This window comes from Sapajus apella, unplaced genomic scaffold, assembly GCF_009761245.1.
Source record: "Sapajus apella isolate SASKATOON/1434 unplaced genomic scaffold, GSC_monkey_1.0 scaffold118, whole genome shotgun sequence".
Lineage (NCBI taxonomy): Eukaryota > Metazoa > Chordata > Mammalia > Primates > Cebidae > Sapajus > Sapajus apella.
Window position 1 is genome coordinate 236687 of NW_022437058.1, and position 10750 is coordinate 247436.

Below are 10750 nucleotides of genomic sequence, written 5' to 3' on the forward strand. Positions count from 1 at the left end.
AAAGAGACAGAAAGAAGACACAGATACAGAGGAGATGGCCATGCAAAGACTGAGGCAGAGATTGGAGTGATGCTACCGCAGGGGACCTCTGGGCCACCAGAAGCTGGAAGAGAAGAAGAAGGACCTCCCCTAGAGCTTTCAGAGGGAGTGCAGCTCGCTGACACCTTGATTTCAGATTTCTAGCCTCCAAAACTGTGAAATAATAAACTGTGTGTGTGTGTGTGTGTGTGTGTGTGTGTGTGTGTGTTTTGAGAAGGAGTCACCCAGGCTGGAGTGCAGTGGCACAATCTTGGCTCACTGCAACCTCCGTCTCCTGGGTTCAAACGATTCTTCTGCCTCAGCCTCCCGAGTAGCTGGGATTTACAGGCGTGCGCCACCATGCCTGGCTAATTTTTGTATTTTTAGTAGAGACAGGGTTTTACCATGTTGGCCAGGCTGGTCTTGAACTCATGATTTCAAATGATCCACCTGCCTTGGCCTCCCAAAGTGCTGGGATTACAGGTGTGAGTCACCGTACTGGCCTTTCTGCTGTTTTGAGCCACCAAGCTTGCAGCAATTTGTCGTAGCAGCCACAAGTAACTAATGCAATTGGTAAGAATTGACAATTTTTGGAAGAGATGGGAAGAGTTAGCAACCACATTTTACAGCTTTGGGGTTTTGCTTTTCTTTCCAACTCTGTTTTCTAAAAACCACCAAAACATGTAAAGAGAAGGTGAAGCCTCTTTTCTCAAGGCAGGGAAATAGAGCTGCACCCATCAGATGAGATTCCTGCCCCATTCTTCAGGGCCTGGGTCTGGCTGATTTCCCCCAGAGCATTCAAGTGATTCAAATCTGCAGGACAGTCTCTGTGCATGTCTCCTTGAACTTCCTGCACAGGTTATTTTGTGGATTTTTGATGCATTTCTATATTCTCAGTAAGGATTGTATTCTGCACTTTATAAAAGACTCATCTTTGCTTCTCTTATTTCTTTCTTCTTACTTGCTTCTTTTTTCCCTTTTAGTGACTATTTGCTATTGAAGACAGTTAACTTAAAGTCACCATTCTTGGTCCAGCCAGGGAAAATCAAGTCTAGGACTCCAGTGGTTTCCCTCTTTTTAGGGAGGAAGGACTTCTACTCCAGTGGAACATTACCTAGTGGGGCGCGGGGGTGGCAGGGGGTGTTAGCAAGGTTTTTCAGAGTTTTATATAAGATTCTTTTCCCCAAGTGCTCTTTTATATACATATATAAAAGAGACCCTGTCTCAAAAAAGAAATATCTATATTTACGTTGATATTGAGACAGGGTCTCACTCTGTCACCCAGACTGGAGTGCAGTGGTGCAATCCCAGCTCACTGCAACCTCTACCTCCATGGCTCAAGCAATCCTCCCACCTCAGCCTCCTGAGTAGCTGGGATTACCGGCGCATGTCACCACACCAGGCAAATTTTTGTATTTTCTGTAGAGACAGGATCTCACTATGTTGCCCAGGCTTGTCTTGAATGCCTGGATTCAAGGAATTCTCCCACCTCAGCTTCCCAAAGTGCTGGAATTACAGGTGTGAGCCACTGCACCCAGCCCCAAGTGCTCTTAAAAGGATAAAAACATGTCCGTCTGTCTCTGGGTGGGACTTCTCTAATTCATGTTACTAACAGGTGAGCAAATGATGTGCTCTAAAACGCGAAGGGTTCGAGGCTGCACCTGTAATTGCGCCACTGCACCCCCGCCTGGATGACAGTGAGAACTTGTCTCTAAAAAAAATAAATTAAAGGTCAGGCACAGTGGCTCGCAGCTGTAATTCCAGCACCTTGGGAGGCTGAGGCAGGTGGGTCACTTGAGACCAGGAGTTCAAGACTAGCCTGGGCGACATAGTGAAACCCTGTCTCTACAATAAATAAATAAAATAATACGCAAAGGGAGGAATGATTGGTGCAAGGGGAGAAGACCAGGATCCCGGATCCGACACTTACTAGGTAACAGTGGATACGGTTAATTAACAAGCCCGAAACTCAGTTTCCTCATGCAGAATGGACAATAGCAGTCTTGTGTACTGACTTTATCTGTGCCTGTGTCTGCTTCCCTGTTAACCTGGCACCCTCGAGGGGGGCTGTGCCTGCTTCTGCTGTACCCCAGCTTGGCCCACAGAAGGGAGCTGACCGTGCAGCCCCACAGGGCGGCTCTGAAGAGAGACTCCTCATGCTTATGAACCCCTTGGCCTCATCTCCACCTTGGTTCTCTCGAAAGACTTGTCCTAAAGGCCCTGTTTGCCACTTCTACCACTCTCTTTCCCCCTCAACATGCCTCTGTGGCACTTTTGCAGGATGGAGATAATAAAGACAGGAGAAGGAAGAAGAGAGGGAAACAGGCTGCGATGACCATGTTAATGCTCCACATACAAATTTTTAGAGAGTTGTTTCTGGCTGGGTGTAGTGGCTCATGCCTGTAATCCCAGCACTTTGGGAGTCCAAGGCGGGCAGCTCACAAGGTCAAGGGATCAAGACCATCCTGGCCAACATGGGGCAACCCGGTCTCTACTAAAAATGCAAAAATTTTCTGGACTTGGGCTTGGTGGCACATGCCTGTAGTCCTAGCTACTCGGGAGGCTGAGGCAGGAGAATCGCTTGAACCCAGGAGGTAGAAGTTTCAGTGAGCCAAGATCGCACCACTGCACTACATACAGCCTAGACAGAGCAAGGCTCCCTCTCAAAAAAAAAAAAAAAAAAGGAAGTTGTTGCTAAGTTGTTACTTCGTTAGAAGGTAGAACTTCTACAAATATGGAAATGCAGTGTCATTTTTTGGTTCAAATTCCACTGAAAGATTTTTTACTTTTCTTTACGATGGCTGCTGCCTCAATAGAAGGTATCGGGACACAAATCATGCAGGGTCAAATGTGTTCCCTAATGGAGAGGCTGCTGCACAACAGAACCCCCCCACCCTTCAGTCTCACCCACATTGTCATGACTACCCTCTGCACTTCAGGAAAAACAAGCAGCAGGTGTTAGCACAGGCCTAAATAAGCTGACAGACCTTGCTTGTCACGGCGAGCACCCAACGCTCTTTGAATTAGGTGGGTTTGGGTTTGTACCCAGGTCTCTGGGATGACCTGCTTGGCTGGGCCTCAGCCTCTAGCAAAGCCCATCCAGCTGTGTCCTGGCCACCTCCTGCTGTTCTGGAGCTTGCCACAGAGAATTCAGTGTCTACAGCTTCTCCAGTTTGTCATTATTTAAGCTTAACTTCTTTGTACAGGGAGAAATATATCAAGCTGTAAGTCATCTGTAGATGTCACATCTTTTCTGTAAGGCTAAAATGTTTCCAGATGCCGATAATTTTTTAGATAATGCCCTCAGATTGATAGAGCAAGGGGATGATCTTTCTTTGTAGAAAAGCGATCTAAATCATTCATTGACGGCTTTGCTATTTCCCACCTTTCACCTCTTTGGTAAGAAAGCTGAATTCTTTGGGTAGTGACGGCAGTGAGGTAGGATGTGGACATCTTCTGTCTAGCACCCACACAAAGGGACAGATCCTCTCACCTTCTCACCTTATGGATGGGGGTCTTCCTCAGGCTCTGCTGGCTCGCCATGTTCTTCCATTTGCCTCTCATCATTTTTCATAGAAAATAAAAGGATTGGCTGGGTGGGGTGGCTCACGCCTGTAATCCCAGCACTCTGGGAGGCCGAGGTGGGCGGATCACTTGAGGTCAGGAGTTCAAGACCAGCCTGGCCAACATGGCAAAACCCTGTCTCTACTAAAAATACAAAATTTAGCTGGGCGTGGTGGCACATGCCTGTAATCCTAGCTACTTGGGAGGCTGAGGCAGGAGAATCACTTGAACCTGGGAGGCAGAGATTGCAGTGAGCCGAGATCACGCCACTGTACTCCAGTCTGAGTGATAGAGCAAGACTCAGTCTCGAAAAAAAAGAGAGAGAGAGAGAGAGAGAGAGAGAGAGAGAGAGACTTATTTCTGTACATGTCTCTGAGCTTTTTTTTTCTTTTTTTTGGTGAGGCATGTAGTGTACATTTCTGCTTGTAATAAGCAATGTTATTTCTTATATGCACATCTCTGTCTTAAAGTCCCCTGATACCTCCAGCCTGGGAGAATAGATGCTTAATTGCATGCTTTTTTCTTCAAATAACATTTGCACATGTTCCAGGAGGAGTTTGCTGTACTTCTACTAGTGAGAAGTAAAGAATGGAGAAAATGACAGTAACTGTTGTGACAGTCTAAATATTTATTTGATGATTTGAAAGGCATTTCCATTGTTTCAGGATTTGGTGAGGCATACCCACATTCCTTATCCTAGACTAAGCCACCTCCAAGTAACCAAGGCCAGCATCTAGACTCAGCCACTGGTCACTGAGTTTACCAGGGTAGAGGCTGTCCCCAGGGAAAGAGTCCATGCTGGGGCCCAGGGGGTAGGCTATGTTTCCAGAGAATGTTGTAGCAACATGCCCACCCCAGCTGCCCTTCTACAGGGTTACTTGCCCCTCCTCCTCCAAGAGGTGGAATGGACTTCCTTCCCTCTGCATTGGGCTGGCCCAAGACAGGCTTTGACCAGGAGCACACAGCAGGAGTCCCCGGTGTGGCTGCCAAGACTGGGCTGGGGATGACCGGCAGTTCCTCATCCTCCCTCTGCCTCCTTTGTCCACTCCTCCCTAGAACAAGCATGGCCCTGAGCACCAAGCAGAGCCCAGGCTCCCTGAGAAAGAGACCACTTGGAATAAAAGAGAAGTCTGTCCAGCCTCCAGCTGCCTTAGCCATCCTGCCTGGGCCAGCCCCAGGGGTCCCCACCCCCAGCCCATCTGCCAACTGACACCACCTGGAGCAAAACCAACCTGGTTGAGCCCTGTCCAACTCTGGACCTACAAGATTTTGCACAAATAAAATGATGGTTGTCATCTTAAACTACTTAGCCCCTGGGCCATTTGTCATTCAATGAAAGAGCCAAGTGACAGGATGTAGTCAGGGGTCCCAGCAGCTTGGCAGTGAATGGTGTCAGGGAAACTGGCACAGCAGAAAATGAATGTGGATGGCTGGCCACCATGCCACAGCCGCACATCACTAGCTACCACAGCCCTGACTCCAGTGGGCTCCAGGGCAGTGCTGTGGGCACCAGGAGAGAGGGTGGGAGCATGCTTGACATAAGTGACTCCATCTTAGAAAAAGACTCCATCTTACATTTCAGCAGGCATCATACCAAGAGGGACCAGAAGTTCACCTAATTGATAAAGACAGTAACCAACCGGATCAGGACATAAACAGGCACACTCTTTCACCATCAGTCCTCATCGGAGGACGCTGTGACCATAAAACACACATCAGCTCAAAATGGCTATCTTCAACAGACACTGTCTTGCTGTCACTGGTGATCAGCACCCAGCATCTGCCACCAAAGTCTCCGCCCGCATCAAAGACTTCCTTGCAAGATGTTGACAACTGCCTGGACCAGACGAGGACACTGTCCACATCACTCTTTTTGGACTGGTTTGTGGACCTCTCTTCCTAACCCCTTTATTCTTTTTTTTTTTTTTTTTTTGAGATGGATTCTTTCTCTGTCACCCAGGCTCTGCAACCTCTTCCTCCCAGATTCAAGTGATTCTCATGCCTCAGCCTCCTGAGTAGCAGGGGCTACAGACTTGCACCACCACGCCCGGCTAATTTTTGTATTTTTAATAGAGACAGGGTTTTGCCATGTTGGCCAGGCTGGTCTCAAACTCTGGACCTCAAGTGATCTGCCCCCCTCAGCCTCCCACGCTGTTGGGATTACAGGCATGAGCCACTGTGCCCTGCCTCCCTTTTACTCTTGATGTTAAATGTTACTTTGTTTGATGTGGAATGTTTAATCTGTAGTATTTACATACTGAGTAAGTATACTCTAATGTATGGTTTGCAGCATTGACTGACCTGCAGAGGGGTTTGAGCCTATGTGCCTGAGGCTCTGACTACTGAGTAAATGGGATGTACTAAGGAGAACTGTCTCTGTGGAAACTCTATGTAGTTCATGGCTTTTATGATTGAAATACCATCAGTAAAAGTCCAGCCTTGTGGAAAGACACCAACGTGCGTGGGCCTGGTTATATCTGACCTTGTGCGGCTTATGACAGAGGTGGACAGGATCACATGCTATGAGGCCTCAGACACACAGGCTGGTTTCTAAAACGGTCAGCGGTATAGCACACTGTATCTCTGAGGTCAGAGCTGCCACTAGACACAGGTTCAATTTTTTTGTTTTTTAGATGGAGTTTCACTCTTGTTGCCCAGGCCGGAGTGCAATGGCACGATCTCGGTTCACCGCAACCTTCACTTTCCGGGTTCAAGCAATCCTCCTGCCTCAGCCTCCCAAGTAGCTGGAATTATAGGCACATACCACTGTGCCCAGCTAATTTTGTATTTTTAGTGGAGTTGGGGTTTTTCCATGTTGGTCAGGCTGGTCTCAAACTCCTGACCTCAGGTGATTCGCCCACCTTGGCCTCCCAAAGTGCTGGGATTACAGGCATGAGCCACCACGCCTGGCCCGCAGATTCAATTTTACAGAGTTGGAGGAAAGGCATTTACACATTCTGCATAGGGCCAGAATGTGTCTTAGCAACTAAATCACGGATGTACATGTTTGTGGATGGATCAAATGCCCCAAACAATTCAATATATTAAATGTTGACATCAGAACACTTGCACCAGAATCTTTCTGTTTCTGCACTTAACTTTATAGCTCCTTTGGACCTTTGTGTCTGGTTTGCCATAGGCTAGGAGCCTCCCATAGTTTCCTGCAACAGCACACAAGTAAAGGAACAAGACAGGTATAAATAAACCCACAAATAGAATGAGGACAATGCTGATGATGACATCTGCAAAGGGAAGATGACAGACCACTTCTGCAACACTGAACCCAGAGTGAAGAACGTTGATGGAGGAAATAGCAGAGGAAACCACAACTCAGAGGAAGCCACAGCTAGATGAGCAGCTCCTGGTGGGATGGGATGAGGGAGGGTGTAGCTGTGGAAGAAGCTGCTGTGCTCTGTAGAGTATGGGACAGGGCCAGGGCTCCACAGTTAGCAGCAGGAGAGTCCAGTGGCGCTGAAGATGAAGCAGAGTTGAAGACTTGTGTGTAGAACAGTCAACGCCCCCAACCCCACCCCACCCCATGTGCAGAACTGTAAGGACATGCAGCCAGGTAATGACTCCAGGCAGAGTCAGGTACGCAGTATGGAAGGACTTGAGCAACTGGTATGCAGGCCTGGAGTAAAGGCCCCCCCGCACTTTGCATGGCCGGTTCTCTGCCCACTCTTGCCAAAGGACGGCCTAAAGTCAGCAGTCCCTGTTCATATCCCAGAGTTTCTGTCACCCTTTATAGTTCCTCATTCTTACATATGAAAGCTCAACCAAGGCTCACCGCAGATTAGAGAAAACTTGTGGTATGAAAGAAACCAACGAAGATTCCAAGAAAGAAAGACAAAGACAGAAATGTAACTTCAAAGAACACAGAGAGAATTCAGAGAACATAAGAATGTAAAACAGGCCAGGCACGGTGGCTCACACCTATAATCTCAGCACTTTGGGAGGCCGCGTGGGCAGATCATGAGATCAGGAGATTGAGACCATCCTGGCCAACATGGTGAAACCCTGTCTCTACTAAAAATACAAAAATTAGCTGGGTGTGGTGGCAGGTGCCTGTAGTCCCAGCTACCCAGGAGGCTGAGGCAGAAGAATCGCTTGAACCCAGGAGGCAGAGGTTGCTGTGAGCTGAGATCACAACACTGCACTCCAGCCTGGGGGAGAGAGCGAGATTCTGTCTCAAATTAAAAAAAGAACATAAAACAAAGAACACGAAAAAACAGAACTTCTTTGATCAGTATCTCCAGAAAGATTTTAGAAAATACTCCATCCACAGAACAACATGATACAATGAAGAATGAGCCCTTGCTGGGTGCAGTGGTTCACACCTGTAATCCCAGCACTTTGGGAGCCCAAGGCAGGTGAATCACAAGGTCAGGAGTTCAAGACCAGCCTGGCCACATAGTACAACCCTGTCTCTAGTAAAAATAAAAAAATTAGCTGGGCATGGTAGTGGGTGCCTGTAGCCCCAGCTACTCGGGAGGCTGAGGTGGGAGAATTGCTTAAACCCAGGAGGCAGAGGTAGCAGTGAGCCAAGATCATGCCATTGCACTCCAGTCTGGGCAACAAGAGAAAAACTCAGTCTCAAAAAAAAAAAAAAAAAAAAGAAAGAAAAAATGAGCCCTGTGAGAAGAACCCCAATAAAAGCCTCTGGAAATTAAAATTATGTTTCACAAAATGTAAAATAATAAATATGGATGGACAATAATGTTTGGGAAATCACAGAGAACACAGAGAAGGGGAAACAGAAAATAGGCCAGAAACAATAGAGATATGGATTTGATTTGCAGTAGCTTTGAAGGTCTCTTATAGAAAAAAAAAAGAGAGAGATAGAGGATTAATACAGAGGTCCAACCCCTACTTAGCGTGAGGTCTTTTAGGCTGACTGACTGTACCATGGACTACGCCATGGTCACCTCTGCAACCTGCATGTACACGCCAGATGAGTTCCTGGAACTAGAAAGCCTGAAGTAACTGAAAAACCACAAAAACAAGAAGAATGATCAACTCCAGCAGCATCTAATTAACTTTGAGACATTCTTCTATTGTTCCTTATTCCCACCTCAACTGATAAGGCAACTGGACTTTGTAACGGACGTTGGTCAACCTCAGGACTCCAGAACCTATGACCCCCTCCCAGCTTGCAAAAAAAACCTCCCTGAACTGTAACTTCTGTAACGTTCCACTGCCTACTCCAAACCTGTAAAACCAACTCCTATCCCACTGCCCTCCACTGACTCTCTTTTCAAACTCAGCCCACCAGCACCCGGGTGAATAAATAGCCATGTTGCTCACACAAAGCCTGTTTGGGGGGGGGGGTCTCTTCATTCAGAGAGCATGTTTAACACCTAGCAGGAATTCCAGAAAGAAGAAAAGAAGGAAAGAAGAGAGAGAGAAGAAAAGAAGCAGAACATAAAATGAAGGATAGAAAATTATAAAATAAATAGGCTGAGGGCAGTGGCTCAAGCCTGTAATCCCAGCACTTTGGGAGGCCTAGGTAGGTGGATTGGGAGTTCAGGACTAACCTGACCTGAGGTTGAGAGTTCGAGACTAGCTTGACCAACACGGCAAAACTCCGTCTCTACTAAAAATACAAAAATTAGCCAGGCCTGTAATCCCAGCTACTCGGGAGGCTGAGGCAGGAGAATCACCTGAACCTGGAAGGTAGAAATAACAGTGAGCCAAGATTGCTTCACAGCACCAGCCTGGATGATAAGAGCAAGACTCTGTCTTAAAACACACACACACACACACACACACACACACACACACACACATACTTATTACATATAATAAATAATTAACTTTTCTGAAGAAAATTAATGAAGAAAGACAAAATCTTCAGACTAAAAGAGGCATGAACCAGGCAAGGTGGCTCACAACTGTAATTCCAGCTACTTAGGAGACCAAGAAGGGAGGATCACTGGAGGACAGGAGTTTGAGACCAGCTTGGGCAACATAGGGAGTCCCTTCTTTCAAACAAACAAACAAACAAGAATGAAAGAGGCATTGAGAGTAGTTTCAATTACCACAACCACTTTGAAGAACATCTTGATGATAATTCACAGAGCTGACTGTCTATACACCCAGTAATTTCCCTGTCAGGTTCATCCCCTGGGGGCAGAGCTTAGGGACTGGGGACTCTTCAAGCACTATGAAATGAATGTGAACCTGCTGGGTTTAGAGTCTCAGTCCTCAGGGTGTCTGAGCAGGGCCAGGAGCAGCTGGAATGGCCAAAGATCGGCACCTCCTGCTGCTCATCCATCACCGATGCCCGTGTGCCACAGCATGCAGTGCCAGGCTCACTGTGCACCGTCACGTGACAAGACTGGAAGTGCTTACCTAGAAAGACGCTACACTAAGCACATAAGATGTAGGCAATTTATTGCGGCATTGTTTGTGGGAGCAAAATAAATGGGGTTAGCCTAAATGTCTACCAGTGGAAAATTGATTAAACAGTAACATGCTGAGGAGCTTCCAGGTCGGTGAACACATGGATGGGTCTGCAGGGCGGTGCCCCGGAGAAAGTGTGAAGTCCTTGACCTCCCCCAGACCTTGCCCTATATATCACTTCATCTGGCTGTTCCTGAGTTGTATCCTTTATAATAAACCCTCAATCGGCTGGGTGCGGTGGCTCACGCCTGTAATCCCAGCACTTTGGGAGGCTGAGGTGGGCAGATCATGAGATCAGGAGTTCAAGACCAGCCTGGCCAACATGGTGAAACCCCATCTCTACTAAAAATGCAAAAAAAAATTAGCCGGGTGTGGTGGAGGGCACCTGTAATCCCAGCTACTTGGGAGGCTGAGGCAAGGTGAATAGGTTGAACCTGGGAGGCGGAGGTTGCAGTGAGCTAAGATGGCGCTACTGCACCCCAGCCTGGGCGACAGTGTGAGACTCCATCAAAAAACAAACAAACAAACAAAACACAATCTAGTACCATATTCCTGAATTCTGTGAGCCATTCTAGCAAATTCTCAACCCCAAAAAGAGGGTCTTAAGAATGCTGGATGTATAGCTTGTCTGTCAGAAATACACGCAATATCTGGATTTGAAATTGGCAGCGGAAGCTGAGGGTGGAGCAGTCTTGTGGGACACAGCCCTTCATCTGTGAGATCTGCTGCTATCTCAGGTGGATGATGTCAGAATTGAGTTAAATTG